Raw genomic sequence first — 17,230 nt, forward strand, 5'->3', positions numbered from 1 at the left:
GTGAAGAAAAAGAGCCATGTGAGCAGAGAATCCGTTGGCTTCCAGGTGTGAGAACTGCCGCTAAGTGAAGCTGATGGTGTTCAAGACGCCGATGCTGTTCAAAGAAAGGAAGATTGCGGCCAGGAAGGCTGATGAGATTGCATGCTTGTGAGAGAGACATCTATTCTGAGTCACCAGCGGATACAAGGCAGACCCGGGTCGGTAAGATCGTGCACGCACCTCATTTCAGTGTTGGTGGCTCCAGAGACTGAGACAGACCTATAGTTAGTTAGTTAGGGTCTCTGTTTGTGTCAGGCCACAAGTGTTGTTACTGATCATTGGAAGGACACCACAACTTAAAGTAACATTTCACGTTGGAGAGCTGATAAAATACCACAAACTCAAGCCAGACTGGCGTTTTGCTCAGAAGGAATACTCAGGCACATGCTAGAGGACCAGTTATGGGAGGGGGAATACTGTAGATTTGTGTAAGATTGTAAACTGTTGTGCTGCACCTCAGGCTAGCCCATACCATACACCCATACACTGATTCTTGCTCTTTTAGGGTAATAACAGGTAGGGTTTGTGTATTATGAAAACACATGTACATGTAGTATGTGTATGTATGAATGTATACACATGTAGTATGTGTATGTATGAATGTAAGTTAGGGACCTTAGATTGTACACCCCTTGAGGGTTAGGGACTGATGTGAATGTACAATATATATGTAAAGCGCTGTGTAAATTGATGGCGCTATATAAGTACCTGAAATAAATAAATAAATACAGTATATACCATAGTTTGTAGACTCTACAACAGTGGTTCTTAACCTTGTTGGAGGTACTGAACCCCACCAGTTTCATATGCGCATTCACCGAACCCTTCTTAATTGGAAAAATAAAATATGATTTTTAAAATTCAAAACATAGGTATATATTTAGGTATATATTTATACATAGGTGCACAAAATGAACAAAACCGTTAAGAACAAAACCATTAAAACATGATTTTCACACAAAAACATAATGATGAATATTTACTGCACGAATCATATGAGTCGGGTGTGGGTCTTCACCTCCGCCGAACCCGCGAGACTGACTCACCAAACCCCTGGGGTTCGATCGGACCCAGGTTAAGAACCACTGCTCTACAACCTTCACACAGATTAAATATTATACACTGATTCGGGTTATTTTTTACCAAAGAAATGTAGCAGAAACATTTTGGCCTAAATTTATTAGAACAGATTATTTATTTGCAAAGATTTATACAAAACTAAGAAAAACGTGGGTGTTTTTTAAAATTTTTGGTCAATTTTTTTTTTTACCTTTTATAATGAAAAAAAAAAAGAAGAAAACCCAGGGGTGATTAAATACCACCAACAGAAAGCTCTATCTGTCTAATAAATATGCAGAAAGACCCCCCCAATGGGACTTTATTGCAGAAACTGAGACATTACACATATACCCAAGGAGACATTTTTACAAAAAGAATATCAGCTTGACTACATAGATGTACTAATAAAAAATACATAGTTTTTTTTAAAAGAGAAATTTTGCTCTGACAAATATTACAAGAAAGCTTTCTTCACAAGATGGAAAACTACCCAAAAAGGGGGAGAAAATTAGCCCAACGTGCTCCGATCATTCCACATTTTTTATCTTCTTCAGGGGCCGTAAATACAGATAGAGTTTCTAACAAACAAAAAAAGTAAATAATAAAATACAAGTATTTCTAAATATAATAATATTTAACGGGCCTGATGGAGAATATTCAGAGTGGTCTATAGGGAATAAAACTGACCATACTGAAGTAAGGCAAATGTGTGCAATAAATTGAAATTTCATTCAGTGATAAGAATATCAGCTCAGATCTAAGATCCTTCCCTTCTTTAGATATGATAAGGCCTGGATTGCGACAAAAAATAGGCCAGGGCATTTTAGACAGAGAGGCCCATTTTTTTTTTGGAACAATTTACAGATAATTAGAGATGAGCGAATCGAACATGACGAAGTGGAATTCGTTCCGAAGATTTGGAAAAATTCTATTCGCGACGAATCCGAAGATTAGCAAACTTCGGATGCACGAATCAAATTTTCCCAAAAATGGCGGCGACATGTGTGGCCACGGAGAAAATGGACAGAGAAGATGGGGCGGGGATCTCTGGGAAGGCGCGCAGACAAGGCGCGCTGACCCATAATGCATTCATGACATGTGATCGCATTAGCCAATCAGCAGCCAGCCAGCACTATAAATCGCGGCCATCTTAGAATTCTCCATTAGCCTCCGGTCATTCAAGAGAGACAGACCTGTGTGTATTAAGGGACAGAGTTAGGGCCACAGAGACTTTAGGGCCACAGAATCGTTACTCAGGGACACAGAATCGTTACTCAGGGACACAGAATCGTTACTTAGGGCCACAGCTATCAAAGAATCGAAAATTTAAAGTGACATACACCCTTTTTTTTTTTGGTGGCTGTCGTGCACAGTTGGTGCTGCAGTTTGCCGATTGTGCAAAATAAACTGACTTTCTGCTTCACAACCACTATTGTACGTTCAAAGAGTTAAATCCAGTTACACGCCGGCTGGCGGTAATATTTTTTGGGTGATTAGTGCATTCCAGTGACACAAACGTACAGTTTCCAGCCAACGGCAAGCTGCAATTGACCGATTGTGCTAAATAAACTGACTTTCTGCTTCACAACCACTATTGTACGTTCAAAGAGTTAGATCCATTTACACGCCGGGTGGCGGTAATATTTTTTGGGTGATTAGTGCATTCCAGTGACATAAACGTACAGTTTCCAGCCAACGGCAAGCTGCAATTGACCGATTGTGCTAAATAAACTGACTTTCTGCTTCACAACCACTATTGTACGTTCAAAGAGTTAGATCCATTTACACGCCGGGTGGCGGTAATATTTTTTGGGTGATTAGTGCATTCCAGTGACATAAACGTACAGTTTCCAGCCAACGGCAAGCTGCAATTGACCGATTGTGCTAAATAAACTGACTTTCTGCTTCACAACCACTATTGTACGTTCAAAGAGTTAGATCCATTTACACGCCGGGTGGCGGTAATATTTTTTGGGTGATTAGTGCATTCCAGTGACATAAACGTTCAGTTTCCAGCCAACGGCAAGCTGCAATTGACCGATTGTGCTAAATAAACTGACTTTCTGCTTCACAACCACTATTGTACGTTCAAAGAGTTAGATCCATTTACACGCCGGGTGGCGGTAATATTTTTTGGGTGATTAGTGCATTCCAGTGACATAAACGTACAGTTTACAGCCAACGGCAAGCTGCAATTGACCGATTGTGTACAATAAACTGACTTTCTGCTTCACAACCACTATTGTACGTTGTCACATGTGCAGGGCGCAACGGTGTCACGCTGTGCTGCACCTGGTATGCCTTGGCGAACGTAGTCACACAGGGGAGGAACTTCTGAGTGTAATGAACAGAGAAATCGACAGATGGCTGTCTCCGCGCAAACTGAAAATCGGAACCATGTTGACCGACAACGGAAAGAACATGGTGTCTGCTCTGCGTCAAGGAAGGTTGTGCCATGCGCCATGCATGGCTCACGTGTTCAATCTGGTTGTCAAGCGGTTCCTAAAATCCACCATCCCACTGCAAGACATCCTTAAAATGTCACGTAAACTTTGCATGCATTTCAGCCATTCCTACACCGCAAAGCACACCCTCCTTGAGCTGCAGCGGCAGAACGGAATTCCACAGCATCGCCTGATCTGCGACGTTGCAACAAGGTGGAATTCAACCCTACATATGTTAGACCGCCTTTACGAACAGCAAAAGGCCATCACCGATTTCCTGATGTTACAAGCGGATAAAGGTACTCCCCTGTGTAACTTAGATGTCAGCCATTGGCAGCTCATGCGTGACACCTGCCGCTTGCTCAGGCCCTTTGAGGAGGCCACGCTATTCGTGAGTCGGCAGGACTATGGGATGAACGACGTCATTCCTCTGTTGCACGTCCTGGAACAAATGCTGTTAACAATGGCTGGTCAGGGTGCGGTAGACGTGGCGCACAGATCTCAATGCCACATGACCCCTGTGGGGGCAGGACAGGAAGAAGAGGAGGAGGTAGAGGAGGACATTGGTGCTCAGGAATTATTGAGTGAAATGGGTGGTTTTTCCACTCAGCGGACAGGAGTGGAGGAGCAGGAGCATCTGGTAGAGGAGGAGGAGGAGACAGAGGACCCAGACGCACCGTGGCAGTATGCTGTGGAGATGGAGGCAGGGAGTCCCTCGCATTCCTTGGCACAAATGGCCCATAGCATGCTCGGTTGCTTGCGTAGCGACAGCCGAATAATAACCATCAGACAGAGGGATGACTTTTGGCTGTCCACCTTGTTGGACCCTCGCTACCGTTCAAAAATGGTGGCCTTTTTCACACCTGCTGAGAGGGAGGCCAAAATAACGTACTATAAAAACCACCTATGTAGTCAGTTGGTCTCTGCCTTTCTGCGCCAACGTCCATCCTCAGACACTGTGGGCCCTGTGCGCTCGCGGGAATTGCTTTGTATATCTGTCGCCTTAGGGGCCGCTGTCTGGCGACATAATTTTTTGTCACTGTGTAGACATCTATTTATAGGCCGATGTTTGGCCACAAAAATATATTTAGTAATAACCTAGCCGTTCAGGCCGCTCCCTGAACACCTCGGGAATTGCTTTGTATATCTGTCGCCTTAGAGGCCGCTGTCTGAACAGCTCATGAATTGCTTTCTATATGTGTCGCCTTTGAGGCCGCTGGCTGGACAGCTGATGAATTGATTTGTATATATGTACTTATTGTCCGCTGTCCGGACAGCTCATGAATTACTTTTTGTATATAGCCTTCCAAACCACTCTCAGAATAAGTCATGATATTCATGCTGTGTATAGCCTTATAGGCCAATGGTCAATCAAGTCATGATTGTTATAGTGTGTATAGCCTTATAGGCCGCTGTCTTTACAACTTTATAATTCCATGCAGTATATAGCCCTATCGGCCACTTTCTGGCATCCAGTTGCTGTAGCCCCCATCACCACACTGTGCCACGGGCCCCTGTACCGCCTTCTCATACTGCTGCCAGATCCATCCTCTGCCATGTGCGTCTTTGTCATCTGCTCATGCTGCTGGGTTCCAGTTTTAAACCTAGGCCTGTGTATGGCTTCCGAATACTGCTGCCTCCACCGCCACCCTGCGCCATGTGCCTCTGTCGTCTGCTCACGCTGCTGACGGCTTCCGCTTTTTAAACTAGTCCTGTGTATGTCTTCCGAATACTGCTGCCTCCACCACCACCCTGCGCCATGTGCCACTTTCGGGTCTCCTCACACTGCTGCCAGGTCCATACTGATTCATGGCCCCCTGTACTGGCTCCTCATGAACGTGGTTCAGCGGGTTTGCATCACTTAACGGCAAATCGTTGACAAATGCTGGGACGTTCAGTGTTGTGCGCATTAAGCCAGACACCAAAGGGCAGCACAGACCTGTTATTACTCGCTCAAGCATGCCTGAACAAAACCAGTCTCTACCACAAATTGGACCCAGACCTGCCCAGGGTCTCGTAACTAGATTGCACGGAGGAGTAGAGTCCGTTATCGGAATTAAATAGACAAAATGCCACACCAAAAAGAGTGGCCATTTCCAACACTTATTCCAGAAAGAGGAACAACCCGTTTCATATACAGCCCGTAGACGTTTCACGTCTGCCACATTCAGTCGATTTAAGACGCAAGCTCCACTTCCTGTGGTCTCTGACCGTCGATATACCTTTAAGTGTCAGCTTTGAAGCTATATTCCCTCCGGAGCACTGACACTGGTGCCCTTCCATCAACATGCCTTTAAGTTTCAGTTTTCAACCATATTCCCCACAGAAGCCAAACTCTTTGGTATCCCAGAAGCTGCTCAGCGGGTCAGGGCAATAAAGCTCCCGGTTCGCAGGTTGTTCCGTCTTATGGATGGAAGTACGACGGTAAATGATCTTCTTCGCACCCACGGCATCACCTCATAGAATCTCTGCATTGCATCTGCAATCACAACGCTGACTTCCCGGATCGCCACTCAGCCATTGGACTCTTGATAGTCGTCTCCCCACACTGCTGCTGGGGGGACTTTTTAACCTAGGCCTGTGTATGGCCTTCAATTGAAGCTGCTTCCGCTCCGCCACTCTGCCATTGGACTCTTGATAGTCATCTCCCCACGCTGCTGCTGGGGGGACTTTTTAACCTAGGCCTGTGTATGGCCTTCAATTGAAGCTGCTTCTGCTCCGCCACTCTGCCATTGGACTCTTGATAGTCGTCTCCCCACACTGCTGCTGGGGGGACTTTTTAACATAGGCCTCTGTATGGCCTTCAATTTAAGCTGCTTACGCTTCGCCACTCTGCCATGGGCCCCTGTACCGCCTCCTCTTGCTGCTGCCAGGTCCAGAGTGTGTCATGGGTCCCTGTACGGCCTCCCATTGCTGCTGACTTCATCGCCAGACTCTGCCATGTGCCACTTTCAGGTCTCCTTACACTGTTGGTGGGTTCCATTTTGTGATAGGGTGCTGTATGGCCTTCCATTGCTGCTGCCTCCACCGCCACCCTGCGCCATGTGCCTCTGTCGTCTGCTCACGCTGCTGACGGCTTCCGCTTTTTAACCGAGGCCTGTGTTTGGCTTCCGAATACTGCTGCATCCACCGCCACCCTGCGCCATGTGTCTCTGTCGTCTGCTCACGCTGCTGACGGCTTCCGCTTTTTAACCTAGGCCTGTGTATGGCTTCAGAATAATGCTGCCTACACCGCCACCCTGCGCCATGTGCCTCTGTCGTCTGCTCACGCTGCTGCCAGGTCCATACTGATTCATGGCCCCCTGTACCGGCTCCTCATGAACGTGGTTCAGCGGGTTTGCATCACTTAACGGCAAATCGTTGACAAACGCTGGGACGTTCAGTGTTGTGCGCATTAAGCCAGACACCAAAGGGCAGCACAGACCTGTTATTACTCGCTCAAGCATGGCTGAACAAAACAAGTCTCTACCACAAATTGGACCCAGACCTGCCCAGGGTCTCGTAAGTAGATTGCACGGAGGAGTAGAGTTCGTTATTGGAATTAACTGTGGGGGACTTTTAAACCTAGGCCTGTGTATGGCCTTCAATTGAAGCTGCTTCTGCTCTGCCACTCTGCCATTGGACTCTTGATAGTCGTCTCCCCACGCTGCTGCTGGGGGGACCTTTTAACATAGGCCTCTGTATGGCCTTCAATTTTAGCTGCTTACGCTCTGCCACTCTGCCATGGGCCCCTGTACCGCCTCCTCATGCTGCTGCCAGGCCCGTAATCTGCCATGGGCCCCCATACCGACTCCTCATGCTGCTGCCAGGCCCATAATCTGTCATGGGCCCCTGTACCGCCTCCTCATGCTGCTGCCAGGTCCAGAGTGTGTCATGGGTCCCTGTATGGCCTCCCATTGCTGCTGTCTCCATCGCCACACTCTGCCATGTGCCACTTTCAGGTCTCCTCACACTGCTGGTGGGTTCCATTTTGTCATAGGGTGCTGTATGGCCTCCCATTGCTGCTGCCTCCACCGCCACACTGTGGCTCTGGCCCCGTGACTGCCCAAATGAGTGAAGTGTGCGGTGATTCTAAGATCGACGGCACTCATCTGCATGTCATACTGACTGACAGTATTATTTCTCTTCCCCAGCAGACTCCAAGGGCATTTAAATTAAAGGTACAGTGTTCTGCACTAATATAAAGGCTCTCTGAAGCCTAGAAACACCCTTTTTATAAGTTAAATTCGCAGCGAATATATATTCGGCTCGAAGCGAATTTATTCGGCGAATTCGGCGAATCAGCCGAACCGAATTTTTGAATAATTCGCTCATCTCTACAGATAATACCAACTACCAGTTTCTAAGAGAGAGTGGGGATGAGATAGAGGGGGGACAAAGAGAGGGGGATGAGAGAGGGGGAGATGAGGGAGAGAGAGGGGGGTGAAAGAGAGGGGGGGATGAGGGAGAGGGGGCATGAGAAAGAGGGGATGAAAGATAGAGGGGGGATGAGAGAGAGAGGGGAAGATGAGGGGGGTGAGCGATAGAGAAGGGATGGAGGGAGAAAGAGGGGGATGAAAGAAAGAGGGGGAGATGATGGGGGATGAGAGATAGGGGGGGTATAGGGGCAAGAGGGAGGGGGGATGACAGATATCAGTATGAGAGAGAGAGAGGGGGGAAGATGATAGAGAGGGAGATAAGAGAGAGAGGGGGAGATAAGAGAGAGGGGGGGTGAGGGAGAGAGTGGGGGGTGGGGGATGAGAGAGAGGAGGGATGGGGGTAAAGAGATGGGGGGTGAGAGAGAGTGGGGGGTTGAGGGTAGGGGAGAGAGGGGATGAGGGAGAAAGAGGGGGAATGAGTGAGAGAGGGGGGTAGGGGAATGAGATAGAGGGGGATGGGGGAGAGAGAGGGGGAGTGAGAGAGGGGGAGATGAGAGAGAAAGGGGAAGATAAGGGGGGCAGGGGATGAGAGAGAAGGTCGATGAGAGGGGGTGAGGGAGAGAGAGGGGGATGAGAGAGAGGGGGGATAGAGAGAGAGGGGGAGGAGACAGAGAAAGAGGTGGAGGATGAGAAAAAGAGAGGAGGGGGATGATAGGGAGGGGAATGAGATAGAATGGGGTGGGGGAGGGGGGAAGGGGAAGATGAGAGAGGGAGAGAGAGAGAGAGAGAGAGAGAGGGGGGGGGGTGAGTGATAGAGGGGGCTGGGGGAGAGAGAGAGGAAGGGTGAAAGAGAGGGGGAGGTGAGAGATAAAGAGGGGGGTGAGGGGGGGAGAAGGGGGATCAGAGAGAGGGTGTGTGTATAGAGAGGGGGATGTAGAAAGGGAGGATGAGAGAGAGGAGGGATGAGAGAGAGATGGGGGTTAAGAGGGAGGGAGGGGGGGAGAGAGAGAGAGGGGGATGAGAGAGAGGAGGGATGAGAGAGAGATGGGGGTTAAGAGGGAGGGAGGGGGGGGAGAGAGAGAGAGGGGGATGAGAGAGAGGGAGGATGAGAGAGAGAGGGGGGTGAGAGAGGGGGATGTAGAGAGGGGGGATGAGAGAGAGAGGGAGGATAAGGGCGGAGGAGAGAGGGGATGAGAGAAAGGGGGTTGAGGGAGAGAGAGAGAAGGGATGAGAGGGGGGGTATTAGAGACCATTGACCCTGTCCCTATCTGCAGGGCTGCCGTCGCGGAGCACAGAGGAGGTTGGAGAATGAGTCCAGGCTCTGTAGGGTGCCAGGGGTGCTGCACCCACTGCCTATCACCTCCTCGGGGGTCAGAGAGGCAGTGCAGGTCTTCTCCCATCAGAGCTCTCAGTCCTAGCCGACCTTGATGCCCGCCTTTCCTGCTGCCACTATCTCCAGGGCCGCCCGTTCGCCATGTACACATGATATGTGGAGCAAAGCACTTTCAGTCTGCCTGCACCCTGAGGATGCCAGATTTAGATCCTGGGGATCCAAGGCCTTAGCTGCCCCATTCCCATCACCACTAGACCAAGACTCTCCATCAGAACATGCGACTCGCCAGCCCCAGCTCATCGGGCAAATGTTTATGATACAGCATTTAGCAAATGTAATGTCTTCCAGTTAGGATTTATATTTACTTTAATGAACAAGCAATTTGAGTTGAAAAAATATTGTATCTTAAACATGGCAAACCTAATTTGAATATTACTAAAAGATAAATGTGTCTTTAAAAATCATGTAAAAAAATTAGTGCACTTTATAAAAAACTGAAGGAAGGAGAGTTTCTGCCTTCCTCCTGAGTATGTAGTTATATTTTTTAATTGAATCCTTTTACAAAGACAAGACAAGAACACCAAAGAAAAATAAGGTCCAAATCTGGAAACTCTTGCTTTGTGTTAGACATTTAATGGATTTAAAAAATGTTATAAAAGTGGAGCTCCAATCTCCTGTGAAAAAAAAAGTAGCTGCTGACTTTTAAAAAACAGCCACTCACCTGTCCCTCTATCCAGCGGTGTGCTCAATGTAGCCGGATTCCCTGACAGACCTGTGTGGATACCCGTCTGTGACAGCTTGCGGCCGGGGTGCCCACTGCTCATACGTGAACAGCAATGCGGATTATGAATGGTCTTGCAGTCTTCTTGGACCTGTCATGTGTCCCAGAAGACTGCAAGAGGGAGGAGAACTTCCGCTAGGCAATCGAAGAGGAAGTGGAAGCAGGTACCTGTCAAAATCAGGTACCCCCCCACTCCACAAAGATACCATTTCTTACCTGGGAGCGGGAACTACCCCTTTTTTGGAAAAGTTCCACTTTGAAAAGCTGCAAATAAAAATGAAATAAAATTTACGTTTCCAAAACATATTTTTCCCTCTTTTTCTAGCAAAATTAGGCATAGTTCACACTGGGGAATAAAAGCAGGTGATTGATATGCATTTTATACCCACCATCGCCCCTTTCCCCTTTAATGTTACCTTTTGTCAGCACAGTTGCATGTGGCGCACCTGATTGGCTACTAGTATTGCCCCTCTCTCAGCCAGTGTTGATGTACAAGAGATTTCTGATACCAATTCAAATGCAAGTATTTACATTACTTGCATTAAAATACATGTAGTCACGTATTATTGAACACAGAGTTTCATTAGTTTGTGCCCTATAGGGCAAATTCACACAGGAACACACAGGAAACGGTTGTCTCCTACGTAACCTAGAGCTGCGCTGCAGCGTTCTGCAGTAAAATGCAGACATGTTGCATTTTATTGCAGATCTCCGGTTCGGATTGAACCATTGTGATGCCTGACATTGCAGTGAATAAAATGTACTTTTGCACACTTCAAATAAAGCTGGTACAAAATAAAACAAAAAAGGAGCTCTGTGATGCACCGAATCATGCACCACACTACCCCCTTGCACAGCCAACAAAGCAGAGCAGCTGCTTAATAATGGCATGCAATGACAAGCTGAGATTTTTAAAGCAAAATCCTTTTTTGTATTAAAGGTAGGTATAGACATAATTTTCCTCCGGTACAAATCATTAGTAACACCTCATCTGGAATTTGCAGTTCAGTTTTGGGCTCTGGTTCACAAAAAGGATATTGGGGAACTGGAGAGAGTGCAGAGAAGGGCAACCAAACTGATTAGAGGAATGGAGGAGACCAGCTATGAGGAAAGACTAGAGGAACTGAAGGGAGTCTCTCTTGAGAAACGGAGAATCAGGGGGATATGATCAACATGTATAAATACCTAAGTGGTCCATATAGTGAACTTGGTGTAGAGTTATTCACCTTAGGGTCATCACACAGGACAAGGGGGGCATTCTTTACATTTGTAGGAAAAAAAGATTTAATCTCCAAATACGGAAAGGCTTCTTCACAGTAAGAGCTGTGAAAATGTGGACTAGACTCCCTCAAGTGCTGGTTCTGGCCAGCTCAGTAGATTGTTTTAAAAAATGATTTCCTAAATGCACATAATATAACTAGATATGTGTATCCGATCAGGCATCAGCTTTTTCATCCTTATTGCGAATACCTTCACGTATAATTTTGTATTGGCATTTAAAAAAGATATAGCTCTATAACTGGTACACTGAGACCAATCTTTCCCCTCCTTTGGTATTACTGTGATGTATGCCTGTAACGACTCCTCCCTCATCTCTGTATCTTCTCCCAATGCATTCATGTATATACACAGTTTAGGGACTATGTATTCTTTAAACCTCTTATAATATCCCACAGTAAATCTATCAGGGCTGGTGCTCATACCTACAGCTGTACTCTTCTGTGATAAATTAACTTCTTCTGTTGAAATTAAGCTATCTAAAACTGTTAATCTGACTTCATCCAGTCTAGGTAGACTGGCCTTGTTCAAATATATTTGCCTTTTTCTCCTTCTCTTTCCTCTGCTTCCTGCTGGTTCTTAAATTATTATAATACAGGATTTATATAGCGCCAACAGTTTGCTCAGCACTTTACAATATAAAGGGAGACAACACAGCAACAATACAGTTCAATACAAGAGGGTTAGGAGGGCCCTGCTCCTTGGAGCTAATGATCTAAGAGGGAGGGGCTGGTGGTACAAAAGGTAATAACTGTGGGGGGTGAACTGATCGGAGAAATAGAAGAATCCATTGTTAGATGAAGGCGGGACAGGCTTCCCTGAAGCGATTTTCAGAGATCACCTAAAAGTCAATGCCAGAGAAAATAAGGGAGTGAATAAGTTGCTTAGTGGTTTCAGAGGTTAAAAACTGGTGTATCTTGGAGATGTTGTGGAGGTGAAGTCTACAAGATTTGGACAGTGATTGAATTTGGGGCTGAAAGGACAGATGGGAGTCTAGGATTACACCTAGTACCCTGGCATGAGGGGAGGTACTGATGTTTGTATTATTGATCTTGATGGAGAAGTCAGGGGAGGGGGCATGGGCTGGAGGGAATAGTATGAGCTCTGTTTTCGAAGATTTCGGTTTAGGAAGTGGAGTGACATCCATGCCGATATGTTACTTAGTAAGTCAGTAATGCGAGAGGAGACTGAAGGGGTGAGGTGAGGAGTAGAAAGATAGATTTGTGTGTCATCAGCATTGTGAAGGTACTTAAAGCCATGGGAGTTTATCAAGTGACCAAGGGAGGAGATGTAGATGGAAAAGAGAAGGGGCCGAAGGACAGAACCTTGAGGGACCCCTACAGAAAGAGGAAGTGGAGAGCAGGAGACAGAGTTATAGGTAATGCTGCGATAGGTAGGAGGAGAACCAGGAGAGAGCAGAGTCTCAGAGGCCAAGAGAGTGGAGTTTTTTTGAGGAGGGGTTGGTCAACAGTATCAAAAGCCGCAGAGAGCTCAAGTAGTAAGAGTAAGGAGTAGTGGCCATTGGTTTTAGCAGTTAGTAAATCATTAGTGAGTTTTAGTAGGGCAGTTTCAGAGGACTGTAGTGAGCGAAAGCCAGACTGTAAAAGGTCAAGAAAGTTATTGTCAGTGAGATAGGAGTTCAGGCGATTGCACACAAAGTGTTCTAAGAGTTTAGAGGTAAACGGGAGATGGGTCTTAAGTTGTTCAGGTTGGTAGGGTTCAGCAAGGGCTTTTTAAGTATGGAAGTGATGTGTGCATGCTTTAGAGGGGTGGGGAAGGCACCATTAGAGAGGGAGAGATTGAAGATGTGAGTGAAGACGCATAGAACAGAAGAAGAAGAGAGTGACCATAGTAGTTGAGAGGGGACAGGTTCCAGGGGGCAGGTAATGAGACGGGCTTCAGAGAAAACTTTAGTGACCTCTTCAGTAGTAGCAAGGTCAAAAGAGGAAAGTGTTGAGGGAGGTTTAGTATAAGGTATACTAAGTGGGATCAGTATACCCCTAAAATAGGCCTTATGTGCTTCCCAGTGGCAGCTGAAACCTCCCCAGGCTCATTTAACTTAAAATATTGTTCAATTTCCTGCTTTACTCTTATTTCCATTTCCGGGTCTTGTAAAATGATCTCTTTTAATCACCACATGTTTATTTTGTTCTGTTCCCTTCCAAACCCTAATCCCATTGTGACAGGAGCATGATCCGATATAGATATTATTTCTATGTTAGTTTACACCAAAGACTCATTGGGGTTTATTTACTAAAGCTGGAGAGTCCAAAATCAGACTCCCTTCTGCATAGAAACCAATCAGCTTCCAGGTTTCATTGCCAAAGCTTCATTGAACAAGCTGAGGTTAGAAGCTGATTGGTTTCTATGCAGAAGGGAGTATGATTTTGGACTCTCCAGCTTTAGTAAATAAACCCCCAAGAGTCTATGTTCAATCAACATATAATCCAATCTTGAATACATCCTATGCGCCTGAGAGAAGAAGGTATAGTCTCTTTCCCTTGAGTGCTTCACCCTCCAAGCATCCATCAGCTGACATTGATACAACTTTTCTTTTAACATTCTTTAGACTCCTATCTCCCTCTCTCCGAGCGCACGATGAAGCATCCATCTCCGGGTCCATGCAAAAATTTAAATTGCCTGCCACAATCAGGCTACCCCTTTTAAAGTCTGTAAGTTTTCCCAATATTCCTTCCAAATAACGTACACGCCCTTCCATGAAGGTTTTCTCTCAACAATAAATAACGGCCTGCTGGATCTGCCAAGCTTTCCTCCAAAATAAATTTTATATTTTCTCCAAATCCTATCGCCACACCCTTTGCCCGTCTTATTGGTGAGTCTGAATAGTACCAAGTTGGCAGATATTTAGAATATAGCTTAACATTTGAATCTTGGGAAATGTGTGTCTCTTGAAGAAACACCACTTCAATAAAAGGTTGGTGTATTTCCCTTAAAACTTTATGTCTTTTGTTGGAGTGTTCAGTCCTTTTACATTATATGTCATAAAGCTGGCCATATTCCTTTCTCCCGTTTTGTCTGTTCTCTTCTATATCTCCGTTGCGGGGGTACAAGTAAGTACAATTTGCAGCAAGAAGACCTTTCCTGTTTAACCCCCCCCACCCCATCCCAACTTTCCCCCATCATCCCCCCTCTTACTCACCCCCCCTCTTGAAAGCCCCTGTGGCCTGTTTTTGACCATTTAATCAGTTGTGACCTACTGACACAGTTGATTCCTTCATCTGGGTAAAGCTCTGAACACACACGCCCATTCAGGCCCTGATCTCTCATATTTAGGTATGAAATTCAGCAGCATGTTTGGTCTTCCTACTACCACCATGGTACTCATTTTTCCTCACTTACCTACCTCATCCTCTTTTATCTCAACTCTCTGACCTATCTAGTAAACATTTTCCCTATACCTAAGGGCCCTGTTTAACCTGTCCTCGGAGTAGGAGACCTTTATCCCAAGAGTATTTACAGGGCGGGTGAGGAGGAGGTAGGGCAAGAGAGGGAGGAAAGAGAGGGAGGAAAGAGAAGAAAAAAAAATAAAAAGGTTTAGGGGGCTAGGGAACTCAATACTTGGGTCCGCCACCTCCCGCCCCCTCTCCCTTCCCCTCCAAAGCCGTCCCCCCTTGGGTCGAGAAGGAAGGGATAATGGACTAAGAACATTGCTTATCCTGCAAAAGAGTGGAATAGAAGAGGTACCGGGGGTCATTTTATCAATCAATGCTGAAAAGGCCTTCGATAGAGTAGATTGAGGATTTATGGTAGATACGCTGAAGACGTTAGGATAAAAGAGTTATATAGGTACCCATCAGCCGCAGTGAAGGTCAATGGATCATTATCAAAGTTTTTTAGGATGTACAATGGAACAAGACAGGGGTGCCCACTTTCCCCATTGTTGTTTGTGATTGCCTTGGAACTGCTATTAGCAACGGTAAGAAATAGTGTAGACGTTAAAGGAATGTGGATAGGGTAATTTGAGCATAAAGTGGCAGCATATGCAAATGATATGCTATATTCTATATTACAAACCCTAGATTAATATTACCAAACTTAATGAGAAAATTGAAAGATTACGGAGAGTTATCAAACCTGAAAATTAACCCCTTGAAATATGAAATTTTAAATATAAATGTCCCAAAGGTTGAGAAACAAATTTTACATGGAGGGAAAAATAATTAAAGTATTGGGAATAAAATTAACATCGCCCATAAAAAAATCTACATCAGGCAAATTATATCCCATTAATAAATGAGATAAAGGATGATTTGAGGAAAATATCCATGGGGACGCTGTCCTGGATAGGTCAAATAAATATTATTAAGATGATCATAGCACCAAAAGTTTTATATAAATTTAATATGCTTCCAATATATCTGCCAGGGTCTTTTTTCAGGATCCTTAAAAATGATACTCAGATATGTATGGGTTAATAAAAAATGAGTGTATGTGTGTGAGTGATGCTGTACTATTTTATGATTGCCTTTCCATTTGAGCAATTCTGTCTGAATATATCTAGCTTAATCTCTTTTATTGCTTTGTTTCCCTGTCAAACTCAGCAAGAGAAAATCCCACAGCAATATAGATGAAAATGTAATTTTACATGATGAAATAACAAGAAGCACTTCAAAATGTCAAATATGTACACAACAATTTAAAGAGCCTCTGTCACAAACTAAAACACTTGCTGGGAATGCTAAGATGAAACTCGTTACACGTAAGAGTTCCAGGACAATGAACAGATGTAACTTTGCTGACCCAGAACCAGTGTGCAGTGTGCCTTGTCACACTGGTGTTCTACTTGTGACACATTCATGTACAATTCAACTTTAGGCAAAAATACATTTTACATTGAATTGAAAAATAATTGTACATACAGTATCATGAATCTGCCATGTGCCATGTTAATATCTCTCTGTACCTTAAACTCCTGTCTTCTCTGGAACACAGGTAGAATTTCAATAAAATAGCAGATGAGATTACTGCTCTTGAAATGACAGACACTAGTGATTTGGATTGAATCTCATAGTTTTGACCTGCTGATACTAAGTATTTAAGACCAAGTTCCAAGAGCCTGAAAATGTTGGCTATGACCTAAAGATTTCCTTACTCCGTTTGAAGCTTTAGGTATCATGACTGATGGTCCGGCCGGATGACCAAATTATATACGCTTCTATTTGGTCTTTCAACACAGACAATACCTTACTATATTTAACAGTGGGAGAATGAGTTTAGTAGTCGCTTCCTTGCAGGCATGATCGATAATGTCACCAAACTGTGTTCTTTGATTTTTCAAGAGGGAAGTTAGGTCTGTTTGTAACTGTCATTTCAAGGAGGATGCCTGTGCTATAAAGGTCCCTGCACCACCGCCTGATGAGCTTCCCATAAAACGCTTTCGGAAACATCTCTGTATGGTTACCCATGAAATATATTTAGTGCACAGTACGTATCGCTCCTACCATAGGTATATCATCCAAAAGATTCCCATTAAAACACCATGTCCAAGGTGTGGATGTCTTGGGAGAGCTTAATGGAACTTGGGCGCTTGAGCACTTGGGCATGATTTGAGATGGTGATGAGGTGAATTTTAACCAACTCTGCCTTATCAAAGTAACCCTGATCGACCTTGGAGAACTATTGGCATTTTTCATCCCCTGAAGGCCCCCCAGAAGTCCAGTGTTTCCGGTTCTTAAATGGTTTGGAGATGAAGTCCTTGTCAGAGCTTAAGGAGGAATGGGGGCCCACCCCAATGGATTCTTGGAGGCATTTCCAATTACAAGACTTCTTTAGAAAATGTTGGCTATGACCTAAAGATTCCCTTACTCCGTTTGAAGCTTTATGTATGATGACTGATGTTCTGGCCGGACTACCAAATTATATACGCTTCTATTTGGTCTTTCAACACAGACAACACCTTACTATATTAAACAGAGGG

The 17,230-nt window shown here is 45.2% G+C and overlaps 1 protein-coding gene across 2 annotated transcripts in view; it reads right to left on the reverse strand.

Annotated features, from left to right (window-relative positions):
* The window catches only part of LOC149457498 (potassium channel subfamily T member 2), a 1,188,731-nt gene that overhangs the window by 158,509 nt on the left and 1,012,992 nt on the right, over positions 1–17,230 (reverse strand). The gene's annotated exons all lie outside the window — the stretch shown is intronic.

This window comes from Staurois parvus, unplaced genomic scaffold (genome assembly GCF_062004578.1).
Source record: "Staurois parvus isolate SC_StPar_1 unplaced genomic scaffold, SC_StPar_1.0 ptg000318l, whole genome shotgun sequence".
Lineage (NCBI taxonomy): Eukaryota > Metazoa > Chordata > Amphibia > Anura > Ranidae > Staurois > Staurois parvus.